The sequence below is a fragment of the Lygodium microphyllum genome, chromosome 18 (assembly GCF_053477565.2).
Source record: "Lygodium microphyllum isolate KBCC chromosome 18, Lygodium_microphyllum_v1.1.10, whole genome shotgun sequence".
Classification (NCBI taxonomy): domain Eukaryota; kingdom Viridiplantae; phylum Streptophyta; class Polypodiopsida; order Schizaeales; family Lygodiaceae; genus Lygodium; species Lygodium microphyllum.
Genome location: NC_141152.1, coordinates 34,714,453 through 34,737,482, shown reverse-complemented (window position 1 = coordinate 34,737,482; position 23,030 = coordinate 34,714,453). Strand labels below are relative to the sequence as shown.

Genomic DNA, 23,030 nt, shown 5'->3' with positions numbered 1-23,030 from the left:
TGCTACATATTCCTTGATAGAGCTTGATGGTGTGGCATTATGAATTCCAATTGCAGGGGAGAGAATCAAACTCTTCAAGACAAGAGATGATGTGGCCTATGTAGTTGAGGAGTTGAATGATGAGATTTATGATGGACTTGAGCCAGGAGATGATGAAGATGAAGATGTTGACATTGCATATGCTTTTACAGAAGATGAAGAGAATGCATTGACCATTGAGCTTGGCGGTGATGAGGATGGGTAGATGTGGCCCATCAGAAGGATGTGCATGTTTGGAGGGGGCGAATGTTGTGACACTGCACGTCCACCACTGCAAATATGAGGGTGAGCTTTTTTTCCAAGGAATTAATCACATTAGTCAGCGTCATTAGGAGTTTATTTTCCGTTGTGTGTTTCTTTTGTGTTTGCATTTGCATGACGCACAAGCACTTGTAGTTAGGCTAGGCACAATTTCTTCAATGCATTAAATTTTTTTCTTGTAAAGAACGCTTGATTGATTGCATAGCATGGATTTTAATTTGCAAAATGCATGAATGATTGGGCACGAAGTTCTCTTCCAAAGCATATTCTCGATAGGGCACAATGCATGGGAAAACAAACTCATATGAAGGTATCCATTTTGAAGACTCAAGGACATTAAGGAACATGGATTTTTTCCTTGACAAGGAGAAGACTAGAAATGTTTCTATAGCCCCAATAATGGATATGCTATTTGCACAAACAACCAAGCAATGTTTTGTACATTGACTTCAGGCCAACACCACTGCAACATAATGCTTTACATGTAGGAGGTTTTGGATTGTAACTTATTGTTGATAAGAAGGACTGGTTATGTGGAGAGAGGCATAATAATGCTTCATTCAGCTCTAGTTCCTATTGTGACAGAGATGGTTGAGATTTTGATAAAAGCATTGTTATGGGTCTTGTAAACTTCTAAGGATAAGATTACTATTCATTACAAAAATGAGGCCACACAAAGTTATTTCCTCTTTCAGGAAACTACCTTTTGACTTTCATATGATTTCCTTGCAAGATCCCGTCATTTTTCCAGAGATAACATTGAGGATACTGAATTGTGACAGTTGTACATACTCTTATAAACGCGAAAGAAGGAGAAACAATTGCTATAAGGAAAATGCCAATGAGCCTTTGTCTACAAGCATGGGCTACGTCAAGGATATAAGTTGAAGTTTACAATAGATCACACTTCTAGCTCGACTCATCTAGGTGTAACTGCTCCTTCACTATGCCCTGCAAGCCCCATGTCTAATGCCCTCGTTCTTGTAGATTTTGACTTTGATAGCACATATACACTCCCAATTTCTCTTTCAAGAGGATCAAATGCTGCTATTCTGGCATGCAATAAGCCTATCAATGGGAACCCTCAATTTTGTCCTTCAACTGCTAGTTTCAACAAAAGAGGCGACCTTGTTTATGTTAGGAATGCTAAAGAGGATATCCTTGTCATATGGCAAGCAAGCAAAATTACGCCGTTATGCCAATTCCTGAGGGGACCTTCGTAAGACACATCGTGGTTAGCCGAAATGGTTGTTATTTAATTGTGATATCCAAAGCTTTTTTTTAAAGCTTTTCCACAATAAATTAAAGTGGCGCTGGCAGGGCTGAGATCTGAGGAGGAGGGAAACCAACTTACAGACGAAGACAGAGAACACAACAAGGCATCATCATTGATGTTATAATACGATGCTTTTCTGAAGCTTTTTGTGTGGAAAAGCCATGAGCTTTAATACTTAGGGGTGGTGGTGCTGATTATAAAAGGAGGAGGGGGGAGCATAATAGGGGACGATTAAGAAGCTGCAAGAATGAGTAAAGTTGAAGGTGACGAAGGCGAGTTCTGAAGATGAAGTCGATGGCATCAATGAACACGACAACATCAATAAACACAATTGTAAGAAGCTGGCAACAAAGCTACGGAGGGTGACAAAGATGAAGAGGAAGAACTTCCAAGCTTTGCAAGACGACGCAGACGAGTGATGAAGAAGAAGTCGAGGCGATGCAGTACAAGAAAGGGACTGACTTGCTTGCGGCAACAGAAGGTGACAAATACGACAACAAAGTGCGCTCTTTGTTGTACTCTTCCGGTTGACAAGTCTAGAACTCCTACCACCATTCTCACTCGATGCAGCTTGAGGACCAGATGATGCTCTATTATTGCTCACTCCACTAGAACACCATATTGGGGAATATGGAAATTTTCCATAAGTTTGGGACACATGGCCAAATCTTTGGATTTGCCATAACTTGAACACTATAACTCTAAATTGAGCACTCTATAGCTCAATAGATTCCATTTTTCAAGCGCTTTCCAATGATAGGTCAGATCATACGGATTTGAGAAATTTATGGGCATGTTATGTTGAGATTTGGAGCTCCACTCGTGATATGCCAGGGTGACCGTTGTGCATTTATGTCACCGACTTGTTAGTTGCAAATGCGGTTGGTACACCGCCCATGAATAATAGCTAGATAACAGCTATCCTTATCTACTCTAGTTCGTGGCTCAGTTAGTATGCCACCTTAGTTAGTTGAGTTTGGTTTGAGACCCATATATAGGGTTCTTCTATTTCTTTGTACTAGAGTTCTTTTGGCTTACACAACTAAGAAGAGGAAAACTGTTTTCAGCCTCCACCTCTGTGTGTATTCCCCCATTGTGCAAGCAAGAAAGCTACAAGTAAGACTCCTTCCTTCTCTCCCACAATCTTGACATGTTATCCATGTGCCACCTTTTTAGTAATCAAAAAATGGGAATTGGGAGATTCCCAAACTCCCTAATATTGTGTTCCAGAGACACCCCACTTTATTCTCTCACTAGCTCCATCACTCGAAGATATCTTGGGTCGAAGTGGACCATTTATGAGCACACCTGCTGGCTTATCTTGAAAGAAATTAGATGGTGTGTGCTCATACCTTCTTGTTGTTATCAACATCAGCAGCTCAATTGTCTTCTTCAATGCTAAGAAGCTTCAATCTAGTATCTCAGTAGTCTTCTTAAACACCATCAAATTGAATATGAAGAACATTCATTAGCATTGGAGAACTTTTCAAGTGACTTCACTCAGTCGGTGTTGAGTCCTGCAATTGACGAGGGAGATACAATGAGTTTTAAAGATGGATTTATTACAAAATTGTATTGCAAGGTGGTGACTTCGAGAGACTTATCACTAAAGAGGGAGATCTAAGGAAAAGTTGTGATCAATTTGTCTTCAAGAAAAAGGCTTTATCTCTTCCTTTGGGACCTTATTTGGAAGCTCCATCACTTTAATTGCCCCACTTTCGTGCTTAACAATAACAAATTATCCTCTCTTGTAAGCAAGAAGCTTTGAATAGCTTTTGTGAAAGATATATGAAACTTGTTCCTTGAATGCATCAAATCAAGAATTTGATAAATCGGAATATTGTAAAGTTGGAAATTCATGTTTCCCCCTTTTCACCTTTTCATTTGTATTCAATCAAATGTGCATAAAAAATTTATCCTGAATTGAATACTCAAGTTCATCTTTGCTCCCATCTTGCAAAGCGTCCCTGTGGCGAGCGACATTCATGAACCTCCCCGTGCATGTTATACTATGCGACAATATTGTGGATGCTACCTTGAGATTCATATGGTCTTGTAGAAATGCTGTAATTTTAAAACTCGCTCTACCCTAAAACCTGATTGTAATCTTGGAAGACTTTAAGTAGGAGGTGCTTATGATCTTGAATCATCTGAAACGTAAAAATTGGATTTTTTGGCGTTTTCATAGGAAGATGGAACGTAAAGCTTGAGCCTCGACACATCATCTAATGTTGTAAGCTTTACTTACTTTGATCTTTATATGATGCACATTATGAAAAAGGGAAAAAAAGGAAAAAGAAAATATACAAATGGTCATAATTCATGGAGACAAATGACACTATCCTTAAGTTAGTTATTGGCAATTATATCAACCCAACCCTTGTAGGGTGTGTGCATAGTCACCTAGCTTGCATTAAGATGTCTCTCAACTCCAAATTGTGCCCAAAAAGCACAAAAGATCTAATTGGCTGAGTTTGGTCAATTGTTAAATTTAGGATTGTACGTTGTTGGCATAGAAAAAAGTTATCCAGATCACTCAACCAAACTCTTGAAAAGGCATGATGTAAAACATGCAAAGAGTATGCCTATTGAGCGCAAGGCAGAGTACTTATTGCGACATTTTCCAACAAATGTTACCATGCACAACATACTGGTCCATTTCAAAATAAGAGAGAACTGTGTGACCAGGAGCTAGCAAACACTTGCTTGACTAGCAGGGGTTTCACTCAAGAGATACATTTTCTGCCATCTCGCAAGGGATGCCTTAAAATTTTGGCAACTTTGCACCATTCCTGAACACAATGTGATTTTATGCACTCTGTTCTCACAAGGAATCTTATCAACAAAGGGGGGAGGTTAAGCAAACCGAGTGGGTAAAAAAGTCGAGAGGGGGGAGATCAAACAAGCCGAGTGGGCAAAACAGTCGAACCAGCCACTGCTGCAAATGCCAAGTCTGCCAGCACTGAATGTCTCTCCACAGATATTAGGGTCATCCATCTGCAAGAGCCGCATTTACCTGCCTCCTCGATCGCACATTCAATTACCTCTGGGCATCACCATTAGCATATAGTGCAACTCAAACACGAAATGTTTTCCAACTTACCGAGAAGCACTGGAATATAATACCAGAATCATGCGCAGAGATCTTCCCTTCGCATTTAGGCTCGTGGCAACCAGAAAGCTTGTGCATCTTCCAGGTATCAGTGGTAACATCAGAAAACAAGCTATTTCCTCGAGAAGAAAGGCTCCTGTCAGAACCTAGCCTTTCTTGCCAGAAAAGTGCTGATGAGAAAGGATGCTTGAGAAGGATGTTTTTTTTTGGGGGGTCCATAAATGAAAATAGTGAAGTCCTGACCTCTAAAGTGGATGAGATTAAAAATGCAAGCTTAAAGGCCAGATATTGGTGTAGGCGGACAGTCTGAGTGGAGGGCCGAGGCGCACACCTTTACCCCAGCGAGTTTTCAAGCGTTTTTTAATTTATTATTCTATGCAATGCGAGTCCCATGTATCTTTCGACCAGAGAGATCCGTCAGAGACAGAGGTTAACTAATATGACCTCTCGGGACCCATCGGTATATGCCACCTCAGGTACAAGCTATTCTTTTCGTCCCTTATGTATATATCTTTTTGTATATATATATATGCCACCTCACTGCTCAGGTACGAGATCATCTTTTTGTCCCTTATATATATATATAGACATCTAGTCCCATAAGGAACATGTCTACGGTTAAATAGTAAGGCATTTCCGTTGCGACGTGTCATCATCCTCTGAATATGCCTCAGCTGCCTGTTAATGCAATATTCACCAGCTGGCTAATGCAATATTCACCACCTCGCCGGCCGATGGCTTCTTTTGATCAATACATGGAGTTGGAGGTTGGGCGGGAGAGATCGGTGGTGCTTTCACGCTGGCTGGAGCTGTTGGGTAACTAATGCAGCTTTAGTGCGGCAGTCGCGTACTGTTGTGTTGCTGCAGGTCGGTGCATTCGCGTCGCGTGGGCTGGCTCAAAAAGTTGAGATGCCTTTTATTTAATTGAGAATATATGTAGATATTGCATTGCATAATGGGAGATAGAGATGAATTGAGATGTCCTTTAATATGCATGTTCATGTGAGGCCGCTGGGGGGCGGAGAGTTCGTTGAAGGAGAAGCTCCTGTCGCCTCAAATTTACCTACCACACTGTGTTCTACTGGCTCATATCGCCATTGTCTCGAAGCTCTGAACAGCGCAGCTTATTCTATGTCTACATGTGTACGCATTTTCAAACTATGTCGCCATTAGTCCCCACACCTTTATAGATTCTTACAAGATATAGTTGTCTTATCCATTTCATGAGACCCCACACTTTTATAGATTTTTTGGTAAGACATAGCCATCTTGTTGATTTGAAAATTGATACCCTACAATTATGTGTGCACGTGAAGATTTCTTATGGAATCAAAATTCCTCATGCAAGCACATAAGAGACATATCATCATACTTTATATTTTTCTTTCAAAATGAAGATGCTACAGATATTCAATGGAGAACAATACGTGATTTTCACAATTTTGTATAACTATGACATTTATATTGCCATCATATTCTTGTCGAGGGCTTGTCAATTGTTAGATTGTTTGAAGCACAACATGACAATAATTTCATTACCATATTCAATGTAACTTTCCTTGATTTAAAGCTTTTCCTCAATCCTCAATACCCTACTACCTCTTATGCAAATATTTGGAAGATCTAGAGTGAACTCTAGTAGCAATTATGGTAACATCACTACAAGCTATCTCTCCTCCTATATGATTAGTTCTCAAGGAAAAATCACATTTTTGGTACAATTCTTCTCCATTATGTTTAGGAAAGTAGCACATTTCTTGTTGTCTTTTAATGTCGTGACAACATGAAAGGGTTTATACACATGTTCATATCTTCTCTTAGTAAGATGCCATACCAAGCACAAGTCACATTAGTCCCTACCATTTAACTACCAAGCATGAGAAACCAATGCCATATGCAAGCCTACATACAATAAGTTACAATCATGAGGTAATAAAACAATGCTCCAAATCCACATAAAAATAATAAATACTAAATCATGATCTTATTTTTCTATAATCCAATGTAATTTCTATAACATATAGTTGCAATTATAAACACACAAAATTTAAAATTTTCCTAGCGTCAAATTTGGGCATTTTCTTTCAAAAAGCAATAAGTAGCAAGAGAATAAAGAAAATACAAACACACATTAAAATACCTATACTAGCAAATGTGTTTTATATATATATATATATATATATATATATATATATATATATATATATATATATATATATATATATGTATGTATATGATCCAAGGTGCAAGTGCTCCCACATTACCAAGTGAAACCTTTTCTCAAAAGATCCATGTTATGACACCTTTTCTTTTGTTTTCACAATCCATGGATTGCCTAGTTATGATTTCCCCTTTTAAAGAGCTTCCAACTTAGGTTTAGGATTTCTTTTATCTTTGGTGTTATTTTCCCTATGAAAATTCACCTACACTACAAGGAAATGCAGGTATAGTGACGGCGAGTAGCGACGCAGGAATAGCGGCATCGCTATTTGTGTCGCAAATGCGACACTAATAGCGACGCCCCACATGGAAAAAAAAGTTGGCCGAAACCCGAGCACGTTTCATTTCGCGCATTCGTGAAACATTTCGAGAGGGAGAGCGAGAGAGAGAGTGACCGTTTTGCATAGAGGGTGAGAGAGGGAGAGGGAAAAGGCTTGCCGCTGCTGCCGTTCGCGAAGGAGAGGAGGAGCCGCCATCACGAAGAGGAGTCGACAAACCCTCGCCAAATCTTTACAGTGAGTCCATTCTCTCTCTCTTTTCTTTGTTTAGGGTTTAATTTGTGTATATTGAGAGAGGGAGAGGAAATGAGAAAGAAAAAGAGGGGGAGAGAGAGAAAGAGAAAGAGAGGGGGAGAGAAAGAGAAAGAGAGGGAGAGGGAGAGGGAGAGGGAAGAAATGAGAGAGGGAGGGGGAGGGGGAGGGGGAGGGGGAGGAAGTGAGAGAGGGAGAGGGAGGGAGAGTGCATTCTCTCTCTCTTTTACTTTTTTTTATATAATTTGTGTACATATATTGAGAGAGGGAGAGGAAATGAGAGAGAAAGAGAGGGAGGGAGAGAGAGACAAAGAGAGGGAGAGGGAGGAAATGAGAGAGGGAGAGGGAGGAAGAGAGAGGGAGGGAGAGAGAGAGAAAGAGAGGGAGAGGGAGAGGGAGGAAATGGAAGAGGGAGGGGGATGAAATGAGAGAACGAGAGGGAGGGAGAGTGTATTCTCTATCTTATTTATTTATTTTTTGTATAATTTGTGTGTATCGAGAGAGGGAGAGGAAATGAGAGAGAAGGGGAGGGAGAGGGAGAGGGAGAGGGAGGAAATGAGAGAGGGAGAGGGAGGGAGAGAGAGATAGAAAGAGAGGGAAATTAAAGAGAGTGAGAGGGAGGAAATGGGAGAGGGAGAGGGAGGAAATGAGGGAGGGAGAGGGAGGAAGAGAGAGAGAAAGAGAGGGAGAGGGAGAGGGGGAGGAAATGGGAAAGGAAGAGGGAGGGAGAGGGAGAGGGAGACGTTAAACATAATAGGAAAATGAGAGAGGGAGAGGAAATGAGAGAGGGAGAGGGAGAGGGAGAGAGGGGGGAGACGAAAACATAATAGGGAAATGAGAGAGGGAGAGGGGAGAATAAATGAGAGAAGGAGAGGAAGAGAGCAAAAGGAAATGAGAGAGGGAGAGGAGAGAGAAAAAGAGAGAAAAATCATTAAACCTAATGGGGAAAGAGAGAAAGAGAGGGTCAGGGTGAGGGAGGGAGAGAAAATGAGAGAGGGAGAGAAAGAGAGAAAGGGAAATGAGAGAGGGAGAGGAGAGAGAAAAAATGAGAGAGAGAGAGAGAGAGAAAAAGAGAAAAAAATCATTAAATCTAATAGAGAAAGAGAGGGTCAGGGTGAGGGAGGGAGAGGAAATGAGAGAGGGAGAGAAAGAGAGAAAGGGAAATGAGAGAGGGAGAGGAGAGAGAAACAAAATGAGAGAGAGAGAGAGAGAAGAGAGAGAAAAAGAGAAAAATCATTAGACCTAATAGGGAAAGAGAGAAAGAGAAGGTTAGGGTGAGGGAGGGAGAGGAAATGAGAGAGGGGGAGAAAGAGATAAAGGGAAATGAGAGAGGGAGAGGAGAGAGAAAAAGAGAAAAAAATCATTAAATCTAATAGAGAAAGAGAGAAAGAGAGGGTGAAGGTGAGAGAGGGAGAGGATATGAGAGAGGGAGAGAAAGAGAGAAAGGGAAATGAGAGATGGAGAGGAGAGAGAAAAAAAATTAAGAGAGAGAGGAGAGAAAAAAAGAGAGAAAAATCATTAAACCTAATAAGGAAAGAGAGAAAGAGAGGGTCATGGTGAGGGAGGGAGAGAAAGAGAGAAAAGTAAATAGGACCTTACAATAAGCTCATCCTAGGCTCATAGGGGTTAGGCCGATCCTCAACAAACCTAAGGGATATATGGCTAGAGAGCCCTAGCATACTTGTGCCTCCTAGCATAATGTTCTTCTTGCAAAGAGACCTCTCATACATGGGGCTTGTCCTAGCCTCCACCACGCAAATATACAATGAAGGCAATCAGCCTATCAGTATGAAAAACATTTATTTTTCATAAAGAAATCCCAAAAATAACTTTGAATATTCCATAAAAATCAATCTCTTCTTAAAAAGACAAATACAGAAAACTAAAGTAGCATCATTCATATATATGCTTTGAAAAACTAAAACAGCATCACCACAAGATCTCTTAGGAAACTCATCTTCAACTATCAATTTTAGTTAATAAATATAATATAAAATCACTTGCAAAGAATGTCACTCTTTTATCATTAACCCTATTTTTTCCTTAGAATAGTCTTAGGAACAAATTTATGCTCTAACAAGCATATATTTGAGCATAAAAACTATTTTAAGGTTTATTCCATGAGTAGTAGTAGTATATATACAACCATCAAGCTAGAGATCATGCTTTGGTATCTGTGGATATCCCAAACTCATGCCCTTATAGAGATTGTAGTGTGCAATAGTGTGGAGAGAAGATGGGTGAGTTGTAAATGGTAAAGGAGAATTCTATTGATGATGGAAAGAAGATGAGGTAAATCGCCAATCCTATTCTTAGTGAGTGCAACCTACCCATAGTCATGGTGGTCATGGTTGTGGTCGTGGTCGTATTCGTAGTTGTGATCGTGGTGCTTGTTGTCGTGGTAATGGTCATGGTCATTGTCATGGTCGTGGTCATTGTAATCATGGTCATGGTCGTGGGTCGTGGTTATGGTCGTCGTAGTCGTAGTCGTAGTCATGGTTGTGGTCGTGGCCGTGGTTGTAGTCATCGTCATAGTCATAATCATCATCGTAGTCGTAGTCATGGTAGTGGTGGCAGTGGTGGTGGTGGTGGTGGTGGTGGTGGTGGTAGTCGTAGCCGTGGTCGTGGTCGTGATCGTAGTCATCGTGGTCGTGGTCATGGTCGTGGTCGTAGAAAAAGAGAGAGATGGAAGGAGAGGATAACAATTTAAGAAAAAAAAGAATGATAACCAAAATAAATTGTTTGTTGTAATGTAGACAAAATGGAAAACGATGAAGGTCCTGTTGTTCAAGATCATGAGGCGCATCTTAATCAGCATATCCCATGTCCTTGCTCTCAATACAAGCTGGCAATTAGACGAAAACGCAGATTGTCTATAGAACACGTACGACGATTTGGTGAGTTTCAATCTGAGATCATTGATCAGGTGATTGCGGATTTTCAGCAAATGGTAAGAAAAGTTAATATCAATAATGCATTGTACTTGCAAGCTAATTGAATACCATATACAATAAGATTGGGTCTCGCTGACAAACTTTCTATCTAGGGAGGTGATGTCTCGTCCCAAGGAGGAGTGTACCCTTTGCGGCCAATTAGAAGAGTTCATGGGCATGTGATGGATGGAGTGCATGAGCCAATCCACCACTTACAAGGCCAATCTATACCGTCAATACCAGAGGAGATAAGCAACCTTCTAGACCTACCTACAATCTTGGAGCCTGAGATGGAGGCAATGAACGATGCATTGATTTCCATGGATATCGAGACTTCTAATCCGCTTAGAGAGGAAGCATCCATACCATTATATGATGGGTGCTAAGTATCTCGCTTGAAGACACTGCTTGCACTCTTAAGTGTGCAAGCAAAATACGGGTGGAGCTATACGAGTGTGATCGAGTTGTTCAGGTATCTTGTACATACGCTTCGTTGATTTTTTTTCAGCACTATTATTAAAAACATTTGTGCTTTTTCAAGGTGTTTATGATTTTTCTCAGGTTATTGAAATATCATATATTACCACCTCCAAATACCATGCCTGAGTCTCATGATGATGCACGACATGTTTTACGGAAGCTTGGCATGGACTACAATAACATCCATGCATGTATCAACGATTGCATACTATTTCGAGGAGAATATGAGACTATGGAGACATGTCCAAAGTGTGGTGCTCACAAGTATCGACAAGACTTGCAAGGGCAAACCATTCCTCAAAAAGTTCTCAGACACTTTTCGCTTATCTCCCGCATAAACCACATGTCTCGTACGTCCGTCATGGTGAGCTTGACAATGTGGCATGCGCAGAATAGGTTCACAGATGGAGTTCAACGAATCTCAGCGAATTCATGCGCATGGAGCCACATTGTCTCTACCTTCCCAAGCTTTGCCCAAGAGCCAAGGAGTCTTCGGCTCGCTCTTGCAATGGATGGCGTGAACCCATTTGGTCTACGCTCAACTTCTTACAATGTGTGGCCTATAGTCCTTGTCAACTACAATATCCCTCCATGGCTTTCTATGAAGAAAGGACATTTCATCCTTAGCTTGCTCGTCCTCGGACGCTACAAAGTCAAAAATATGGATATGTATCTTCGTCCATTAGTCGATGAGCTTAAGATTTTGTGAGAGGAGGGGGTCACCGTGCAAGATATGAGCAGGCGCGATGGTCGATGGTCAGCCAATATTCGAGCTATTCTTATGTGGACAATGCATGACTTTTCGGGATTCGGAGAGTGCTCAGGTGAGCATGCCTCCATTTCGCTGGTAATATCTATATTTTATCTCGTTCAAGCAAGTATTCACTAGGTCGTGGTGTTGGAACAGGTCTGGTTACCTCAGGTTATCATGCATGTCCATTGTGTGGGCCACAGTTAGACTCCCGAAGGTCATGAACCATGAAGAAGATGGTATATCAAGGACACACTGCTTTCTTGCCAGAGGATCATGAACTCAAGGAAGGTTTCCTTGGATGACCTCCAACACATATGAACACCGCAAGCTAGTATGAGCTGAAAATGGTCCACGCGGAATCACATCCAAATGGAATGTGGCGGTTCTCAGTTTTCTACGAGTTGCCATATTGGACCCACTTAGAAGTCAACCACTTGTTGGATCCCATGCATATTTTCAAGAATGTGGGCAACTTGTTATGTGACCATATCACACGAAAGAGAGACACTATAGGGGCACGAATGGATTTGAAGGAGGTAGGTAATATGGAGGCACTTTGGCCGCAGTCAAGTGCTGCTGGTCGCGTGTAGCTTCCTTGCGCTCCTTGGGTTTTGTCCACTAAAGAAGAGCGCATTGTGAAGTAAGTAATCAAGTCTATCCACACTCCGACAGGTATGATGCATTCTCTCAGGTCTCCATTTTCTAAAGACGACCAATTATCAGGGCTAAAATCCCATGATTGGCATAAGATATGTCAGGTTTGTACTACGAATGGATTGTAATTAGCGTGGGCATTTTGCTATTTGGAATGTAGCCATTATTCATAATGCTTTCTCTTTTGTGGCAGTTTGTACTACCGATCGCGATCGCAGGATGTCTTACTCCAGAAATATGCGGGGCCATTTACAAGTTGTCGACTTTGGTGCAATGGATCTCAGAGAAGGAGATTAAGACATCCTCTATTGAATCTGTGAGGCCGGGAGCAATGGAGACAGTCTGTCTCTTTTAGAAATACCTACCCACCAGCATGCTCACGATACAAATCCACCTTCTTGTGCATCTTGTAGATGAAGTGGAGATTGCTGGACCTGTCCATACGCGATGGATGTTCTTCTTGGAGCGCTTCATGAAAACCCTGAAAGGCTTTGTGTGACAACGAGATCAGCCAGAAGATAGCATGGTCGAAGGTTGATTGGTGTCTGAGGCACTAGTGCATATTTCACAATGGCTACCAATGGTGGAACGAGACAATGAAATGCTATGGTCGCTGAAGGATGATGATAGACTGACTGGAGATGTGGTGGTTGGAAATGGGATAGAAAAAAAAATGGATGCCTCAATGGAAGAGAAGATGAATCGCTCTTGTATGTTACACCATGTCTCTATGGAGACGTGGCTCACTAAGTACTAGATCGCTAGGCAAGATCGAGAGGAAGTGCGAGCTGAATTCTGACTTAGTATGCGTCATCGACCAATTCGATATCCCGAAGGCATGGAGAAGATGCCGTGGTTTATGTCAATGCAATGTTTGCATAGGCTTGGACCACAGTCTCGCGAAAGGAAAAAAGGTCTCAATGGAGGAGTGGGAATTCTCGAGGGGATGTAGTCCAAAGGTGATGAGGGGCTTAGAATCTGTGGTATCTAAATTTTATATACGACATCTAATTTGAGTGTTTCAATGTACAATACAAAATATATAGTGCAGCGTGGTCGCGCGGACGGCATTTTCGCGTGGAGCGTATTGACAAAATGCATTCCACAATGGACTGCGGTATCATGGCAAGGTTCGAGCAAGAGATCCGACGATGAGCAACGGATCCAAACATGGTTGTGGATGAGATGGAGTATTTTGGAGACTTACAAAGTATTGTTACGGTGGATTATCGTAGCTTCTCCATGATACTATTCAATGTGTAGTGGTTCAAAATGGTACTTGGAGGAGCCGGAGCAACAGTTCGATGAGGTCCATCTAGATTTCTTGAAATAGATTCTGAAAAAAAATGGACGGATTTGTGCGACACCTTTGTGTTTTCGGCCCATTGTGAACAAGTGCATGGACTCATTTGCTTGCTAATTGTATTACGACATGGTTTATCTCACAATGATTTGAACTCTCTTGTACGTGTTTGTGAACATGTAATCTTCTATCCAAACCCCGAAAACCTTGATGGTGGTATGTTATACCTTCAACTTCTTGAAGTGCAAGAGTATATGATCAAAGCGATGTTTCGAGCATAGATGAAGATAATATGCAAATAGAGAGGTCAATATTGCCAGGGGTGGAGGCCGTCGAAAGCTTGGAGCCAGCATCAGCTAACAATGATGGAAATATAGGAGTCCAAGAATTCCTTGAGAATGAGATGGACTCAATCTTTTGTAGTGACATGTCTATCGACCTTCCAGTGTATGCGGAGTTGTGTCAGGAGATTAACATGGGACCATAGGATACTTCATACTTGGAGCATCCACTTACTCAATTCGTTGACCAATCACTTATAAGGATACATAAGATATGCATTATAAGGGTACATAAGATATACATAAGATATGCATTATAAGGGTACATAAGATATACATAAGATATGCATTATAAGGGTACAACAATATCCATGTTTGAGAAATACCTGCCCACTAGCATGCTCATGATACAAATTCACCTTCTTGTGCATCTTGTAGATGAAGTGGAGATTGTTAGACCTGTCCATACGCGATGGATGTTCTTCTTGGAGCGCTTCATGAAAACCCTGAAAGGCTTTGTGCGACAACAAGCTCGGCCAGAAGGTAGTATGGCTGAAGGTTGGTTGGTGTGTGAGAGGCGCTAATGCATATTTCACAATGGCTACCAACAGTGGATCCAGACAACGAAATGCTATGGTCTGAAGGATGATGATAGACTGATTGGAGATGTGGTGGTTGGAAATGGGGTAGAAAAAAGAATGGATGCCTTAATGGAGAAGAAGGTGAATCACTTTTGTATGTTGCACCATGCCTTTATGGAGACGTGGCTCGCCAAGTACCAGATCGCTAGGCAAGATCGAGAGGAAGTGTGAGATAAATTCTGACGTAGTACGCATCATCGACCAATTCAATATCCCGAGGGCATGGAGCAGATGCCGCGATTCATGTCAACGCGATGGTTGCATAGAGCTTTGACCGTAGCGTCTCGCAAAGGGACAGAGGTCTCAATGGAGAAGTGGGAATTCTTGAGGAGATGTAGTCCAAAGGTGATGAGGGGTTTACAATTTGTCGTATCTAATTTTTTTTATGCGACATCTAATTTGAGTATTTCAATGTACAGTACAAAATATATAGTGTAGTGTGGTTGCGTGGACGACATTTTCTCGCGGAGCGTATTGACAAAATGCACTCCACAATGGACTGTGGTATCATGGCAAGATTCGAGCAAGAGAGTCGGTGAAGAGCAACGGATCCAAACACGATTGTGGATGAAATGGAGTATTTGAAAACTTGTAAAGTATTATTACTATGGATTACCGTAGCTTCTCTATGATACTATTCAATATGCAGTGGCTCAAAGTGGTACTTGGAGGAGCTGGAGCACCAGTTCAACGAGGTCCATCTAGATTTCTTAAAATAGATTCCTAAAAAAAAAAGGACAAATTTGCGTGACACCTTTGTGTTGCCGGCCCATTGTGAATAGGTGCATGGACTCATTTGTTTGTTAATTATATTACGACATGGTTTATGTTACAATGGTTTAAACTCTATTGTACGTGTTTGTGAATATGTAATCTTCTATCCAAACCCTCGACATCTCGATGGTGGTATGTTATACCTTCAACTCCCCGAAGTGTGAGAGTATATGATCAAAGCGATGTTCCAAGCATAGATGAAGATAATATGCAAGTAGAGGGGTCAATATTGCAAGGGGCGGAGGCCACCGAAAGCTTGGAGCCAGTATCGGCTAACAATGATGGAAATACAAGAGTCTAAGAATTCTTTGAGAACGAGGTGGACTCATCCTTTTGAGGTGACATGTCTATCGACCTTCCAGTATATGTGGAGTTGTATCAGGAGATTGACATGGGATCATTGGATACTTCATACTTGGAGTATCCACTTACTCAATTCGTTGACCAATCGCTTGTAAGGATACATAAGATATGCATTTTAAGTGAGATCTTTTTTTAAGAATTTATATTACTATGCTTTGTTTGATTTAAAATGATTATTCTAACATCATTTTTTATCTGTGCAGGTGACATTTTCAAGATGAGTCGAGGGATGAGCGATGAGGAGTTACATGATATCTTCACACGCATGTCTCCAGACCAAATCGTGGACTCAGAGAAATGGCAGACCAGGAGCTGTCTCGCTCTTTCTCAAGATGCTCTACTAGATCTACTTCAGCGCAATTGGATGCTTCAGCTTCGAGCAAATGAGCTCAATGCTCCAGACTTGGGCCAGAGGGAGAGAGTGCTTCAAGGTCAGGGGGATACTGCAGAGATACAGATGCAGTGAGCTCACAGTTGACATGGGATACATGTGCAACTCCTCGCTCTCGTGGCGGTTCCAGGGAGCGTGGCTCAGGCTCATGTGGATGCTGTGGAGGCACAGACGTGGTGTCTCCGTCTCATCGTTCAGCTGGAGTTGCGTCACCTCCAGGATTTGTCACACCTATGGGGACGTCTACTCTAGTTACTCCGGCTTTTGCTCAGCCGTCAGCAGGTGGCACCCCTATGGGTGCCACTTCGAGAGATATTATCCCGATCGGTACACCAGATGCACATGGATCTCCTGGATATACCCAAGAGCATAGACGCAGATGGGAGAGAATCCATCTTAGGCAAACCCCAGGTGGATATGGATATCTAGTCGATGATATGTCAGGAGCCATCATCATGAATGATGAGGGAAGGAGGGTGATGGCTCGCATGAGAGAGTTGTGCCAACAAGTTTTTCGGCACAATGTATTAGATCATTAGAAGAACATACCGAAGGGGAGCAAGGACTACATAGTAGCATCCTTGCATGAGGAGTTTCTGGTTCCAGCCTCAGTAGATAGATTTTCTATGGGCTGGATGATGGATTGCATGCGTGCATATATGTCACACAGACGATCCAACGCATGCAAGGCAATCAAGAGTGGGGTTGCAAAGCCCGAGTGGTTAGATGCAGATGACTGGCGCCGATTGAGGGAGGAGGCTACAGATTCTCTAGGATGTTGGAGTCAGCAGCACGAGGCGGCCAAGGCACCACTTGAGGCCGAAGTGGTCCATCATCTTGGGAGTGGCGGCCACAGGATATATTTGGAGGACTTTGTAAGTTTTTCTTTTTTTTTGCAATATTCTTTGTATTGACAATCATGTTTCGAACAGTTAGCATTTTATTTTCTTTGCATCACTCCATTACAAATCGTGATCCAACTGGCCTTGAGACTCGATATGCAGAGAGACACGGTCTCACTTCATTGATCGATCAATTTTATAGACGCGACGGCCCTGTATGTTACAACTATATATATCATCTCTCACTTGACTTGGGTCTCACCTATATATACTAACTCTACATCAATATGAATCATTCTTTTGGGAGCATGTCTTGTGTATCTCTCTCGTACTCTCTCTCTCTCTCAACATGGTATCAGAGCTATGGATGCATAGCAACAACAAGGAAGATAAGTTGTTTCATTGTTTATACTTGATTGAATTCTTTGCACAAGTGATGATTTGATACATGAACATGTTCAAATTAGAAGTATTAGTTAATTTTGTCAAATTAGAATTCTTTGCTCTCATCGTGCTCTCAAATCCTGTCAAAACCGCTTGTCAATCGGAGTTCTGGATCAAAAGTGATGACAGTTCAGGATTCAAGACAGCAATTCTGCTCGAATCTGCGATTCTTTATTTAAAATTGATTTCTAATTACAGTTTGTTAATCCCCAATTATAGTTTGTTAATTTCTCATCTTCGTTAATGATGTTGATTACGACAAGCTAACATCTTGCTATTTTTAGCGATGTTTTATTATCGTTCACGTTCTTTGCTTGATCGAAATAGTACTTTTCTTATATGCATCATCTCGTCTTGCACGTTACACCTCTCTATTTCGGGCTTTCTTTTTATTCACTCAATACTTTTCGTCGTTCTTACGTGCATATCCCTATTTTGATTGTCATGCGTCTTAACTACGCTCGTCTTGATCATGGTTTGCAGATTCTGCGATTTCATCTTATTTGTTTTCTCTCGACATATAGGCATGGCCAATTGTATAATTGTTAACGGATATCTGTCTGGCCAACATTTGGTTTCCTTCTTCCAAGGACAAGGCTTTCTTGGGTGGAAAGCAAAGATGATGCTAATTCTTGAAGGTGACGAATTATTTGATATTGTTTTGGGCGACCTGTCTTGCCCAGTTCAACCTATTGATGTGATGAATAACAATTGTGTGATTACTGATGGCCCATTATTTGAACAATGGAAAATTGATCATACTGATTGGATTCGTCGTGACAAAGCGGCTCGTCATTATATATTGTCTGCACTTCCTGACTCACTTATGTTAGATGTCTTTCATCTGGAAACCTCTCATGCTATTTGGGAGTATCTTATCTCAACGTTTGAGAAGAAATCGGTCACCGAAATTTTATATCTCCAAACTTGTTTGAAGAATCTTCAATATAAGGTTGGTACTTCTATGCACTCTCATATCGAGGCTTTTAAAGACATTATCAATCAGCTTGGTGCTGTCGGCGCTCCTGTTGCTAAAAATCATATTGTTACTTAACTTCTTCATACCATCAAAGATCCTTTATATGACAATATCATCACTATTTTGTCTAACAAGGATGATATCCACTTTGAAAAAGCATGTATATCTCTTATTGAATATTCTCAATGTCATGAGCATCATTTGGAAAAATCTGATGCTGTTTTGATCACTCGCGAACAAAGGGATTTTGATGCTGCTTTTGTTGCTCGCAAGCATCCCGCTTCACGTTTTCAGCAGGGTGGACACCCTAATCAAGGTAGTAAATCTTCTTGTCTTGCTTAGCCTAATAAACATTGTTCTTATTGTGATAAGAAAGGCCACGTGGCTTTTGATTACTGGACATGTCAATATGATGAGGAGCATGGAGTTACTACAAAGCAACCTCGCTCGTCCAAAAGTTTTCCTCCTTGTGATTATTGTGCACATACAGATCATCCATCTCATCGTTGTTATAAACGTAGATATGATGAAGAACGTTCTCGAGCTTATATTGTTCAACAAACTACAACTGATGATGATCATACTCATCAGGAGCTCAATTTCATCCATCATGATATCTCTCCAGAAAAGGTACTTCATGTTCATGATGGTTCTCTATTCATCGTTGATTCAGGTGCCATTGGAAACATGACATATCAATCACAGTGGCTTCACAATTATCATTCTCTTCCTATCAAGAAGTTTGTTCACCTTGTGGATGATACGACTTGTCAAGTCAAAGGAGTGGGTGATTTATATCTGGGGACTATTTCATCCACTAGAATATTAAGAGGAGTTCTTCATGTTCCAGATTTGCAAAGAAATCTTCTTTCTGTTGCTTGTCTAGTTGATCTTGGTTTGTTTTTTGGCTTTGATCATAATCAATGTCGTATAGAGAAAGACGGGCATACTATAGCAGTGGCTCCTCGACATGGTAATCTATTTGAGCTATCATTGAACGATACAGTTGCAAATGTTGTTACTGCCCCTGGAAATGCAGATTGCAAATTATGGCATCAACGATTTTCATACTCTGATTTTGCCAAAATTCTTGATCTTCATCGTCATGGTCTTGTGCAAGGTATGGATCTTAAATCTCATCCACATATGGGAATATGTGAGTACTGTGCACTTGGAAAACACCATCGTTCGCCTTTCCACACTTCTACTGCATCACATTCCTGTGCTCTCTTGGATTTGGTTCATACCGATATTTGCGGTCCTTTTCCTGCCTCAAAGTCTCAATATCAATATTTTATAAATTTTGATTAATGTTTTCTCACGGTACACACATGTCTATCTTCTTTGACATAAGTCTGAGGCTTTATCTATATTTAAACAATACAAGATAAGTGTGGAGCTTCAAACTGGATTTTCTATAAAGACGCTTCGCAGTGACAATGGCAGTGAATATGTATCCAATCTATTTGATGATTTTTGTAAGGATCAAGGTATTCATTATGAGTTTACAGTTCCTTATTCTCCTCAGCAAAATGGTGTTGCTGAGCGCAAAAATCGCACTATTCTTAATGCTATATATTGCATGCTTATACACTCTGGTTTGTCTCGAAAGTTTTGGACTGAAGCACTTCTAACAGCCTTTTTTATTCAAAATCATCTTCCAACTACTGCACCTGCTGGTAAAATTCCTATAACAACCTGGACAGGGAAGACACCTTCAGTATCTCACTTTCGTACATTTGGCTGCATTGCTTATATTCATGTGCTCAAGGACACTCGACATAAGTTGGATCCTCCAAGTTTGAAAGTTATTTTTCTTGGTTATTTAGATAATTCCAAAGGTTACAAATTTTATGATCCTTCTAGTCAAAAGGTTATCATTAGTTATGATGCTATATTTGATGAGAAGACTATGGGTGGCACATGGTTGTCAGATGTTTCAGATGATACACAGTCTTTGCTTAGTGCATTTCCTTACTTGCTTTGTGAGTCTACTAATTCTGATGATCATAAACCTCCTTCATCTCCAAAGAAGATTGATGAAAATTTAGAGATCCATGTCGATCTTCCTATTGAGATAGAGCATGGATTCTGTTCTATTGAATATGATGTCTTTGATGATGCTATGTCTGTCCAAGAGGATCCAATATCGTATATGGAAGCTATCAATTCGTCTCAAAGGGATTAATGGCAAGAAGCTATGCAAGCTGAGTACGATTCTTTAATCTCCAAAGGTACATGGATTCTTACTAAACTCCCCCCAAATCGCGTTCCTATCAAATGTAAATGGGTTTATAAAACCAAGACCAAAGCTGATGGCTCGTTTGATAAGTTCAAAGCACGACTTGTTGCAAAAGGTTACTCACAGATTGCAGGAGTAGATTATCAAGAAACATTTTCTCCTGTTGTGCGCTCCACAACTGTTCGTATGATTTTGGCTTTTACAACACTATTTGATCTAGAAATTCACCAAATGGATGTTAAAACAACTTTTCTCAATGGAGATCTTGAAGAAGAAATCTATATGGAGCAACCTGAAGGTTTTATGATTGCAGGAAAGGAGCATCTTGTATGCCGACTTCATCGTGCATTATATGGATTGAAGCAAGTCTCTCGTGCTTGGTATATTAAGATTGATCAGTTCCTCACATCTAAAGGTTTTGTTGCATGTTTTGTTAACCCAAATCTTTACATCAAAAGGGAGGACAAATATTTTATTATTCTTGCTCTATATGTTGATGATACTATTCTTGTGTCAAATAATATTGCTTTCTTAGATGCTATGAAGAAGCTTTTATCGACTGCATTTGAAATGGTGGATCTTTGTGAGATACATTCTTGTTTGGGTATTCAAGTTCAACGACACCGACAACAAGGCATTCTTCTTCTTCATCAGAAAAATTTTATTAATGATATTGTTAAGACGTTTGGATTGACAAATGCGCACTCTGCCAACACTCCCATTCTTTCAAGCTCTACCAAGGGTACATCTACAACACGCAATGAAGAATCAGCCATTCATCAACCTTTTGCTAATCTTGTTGGTTGTCTTCAATTTATTGGTTTAAACACAAGACTAGATATTTTATTTGTAGCTAATTTTTTGGGACAGTATCTTTCTTCCCCTTCCACTATTCATTGGAGTGCTGCAAAACGTATTCTTAAGTACCTCAAGGGTGGATATACAGATGCTGATTGGGCAAGTTCACACTTATCCATGTGATCTACAAGTGAGAATTGTTTCTTTGTAAATGGATGTTTGGTTTCTTGGTCCAGCAAGAAACAACGATGTGTTGCAGTTTCTACAACTGAGGTCGAATATGTTGCTATATCATTAGCAGCTCGCGAGCTAGTTTGGCTTCGACAACTACTTGCAAATTTGGGACATCCTTCCTCATCTAGTACACCTCTTCGATGCGATAACCAAAGTGCTATTAGTCTTACCAAAGACTATATACAACATAGTAAATCAAAGCATATTGCTATTCATTATCATTATGTTCGACATGAAGTCAAGAAAGGTTCCATTATGGTGGAGCATTGTCCCAGTGATCAAATGGTTGCAGACATCTTCACAAAAGCTCTTAGTGAAGCTCGCTTTAGTTCATTAAGACATGCACTTGGTATTGTTCCAAGTTCTTGTCTCATTGATTGAGGCATGTATCATTGTATTCAAGAAAAATTTATAGTAAATCATTTTTGTATCGTAGGTATGTGTAGGGGCTCGAGTTTTTCCCTTGTTCTCCCCAAGGGTTTTTTCACTCACAGCCAGAGACCTTTGTTTGAGTGGGGATGTTACAACTATATATATCATCTCTCACTTGACTTGGGTCTCACCTATATATACTAACTCTACATCAATATAAATCATTCTTTTGGGAGCATGTCTTGTGTATCTCTCTCGTACTCTCTCTCTCTGTCAACACTGTAAGTCACTCATCTTTCTTGTCCGTAGTTACAATGTTTAATTAGAATGCATTATTGTATGGTGGACTGATGTGTTATTGTTTTTTTTTTCGCAGAGTCCGTGCGATGCTCCTTTGTGACGGGATGAGCTTTCAGAGGGCGAGGATATGTAGTTCACCCTTGGATCCCTGGAGCTCGCACATCTTTATTTTTTGGTCGCCTGATCTATGTAGACATTTTCTATGTATTAATGATTTCTTGTCATGATTGTGCCAATCGCTTATTATGCAATCATGTATTTATTTCATGTATCAGTGTTATGATTTCAGTATACTTTGTTTTTGTTTGCAAGCGCATTGTACACAGTGCAGAAACTATTTTGTATGGCTCTAATAAAGCACATAGTGCTATATCACAAATTTTTTTAAATTGTTACCGTCGCTATTAGCATCGAAAATTTTAATGCTCGCGTCGTTATTTTCGTTGCAAACCGTCACTATCAGTGTCGCGAATACGACGTTGATACTGACGTTGATACTGACTATTCTATAGCGTTGCCAATAACTGCGATTTTTGCGACGACGAGGGAGATTTTTGTTATTTGCATTTCCGTCGCTTTTAACGTCCGTATAAGGCCTATATCTTGTAGTGCTAAAGATTATAGTTTTAGGTGTATTAGTTGCACTAACTAAGCTATAGAATAAATGCACTAGTAGTGGTGGTCATAAATGCACTCATTTGTAATGTAAACATCCTTCTATGACAACCATCAATGCACTAGAGGTAGAATAGTTGCAAGAATATGGTCACAAATTTACTTATTAATCATTAATAAAAATGTATTTAA

General features: G+C 40.5%; 1 long non-coding RNA gene across 1 annotated transcript; it reads right to left on the bottom strand.

Annotated features, from left to right (window-relative positions):
• Positions 1-3,901: 3,901 nt before the first annotated feature.
• On the bottom strand, positions 3,902-5,014 carry LOC148020746 (uncharacterized). Its single transcript, XR_015694749.1, has 2 exons — positions 4,680-5,014; positions 3,902-4,592 (listed from the first exon to the last, which is right to left on the bottom strand). It is a non-coding gene; the product is annotated as an uncharacterized LOC148020746 (long non-coding RNA).
• Between the last annotated feature and the right edge of the window lie 18,016 nt (positions 5,015-23,030).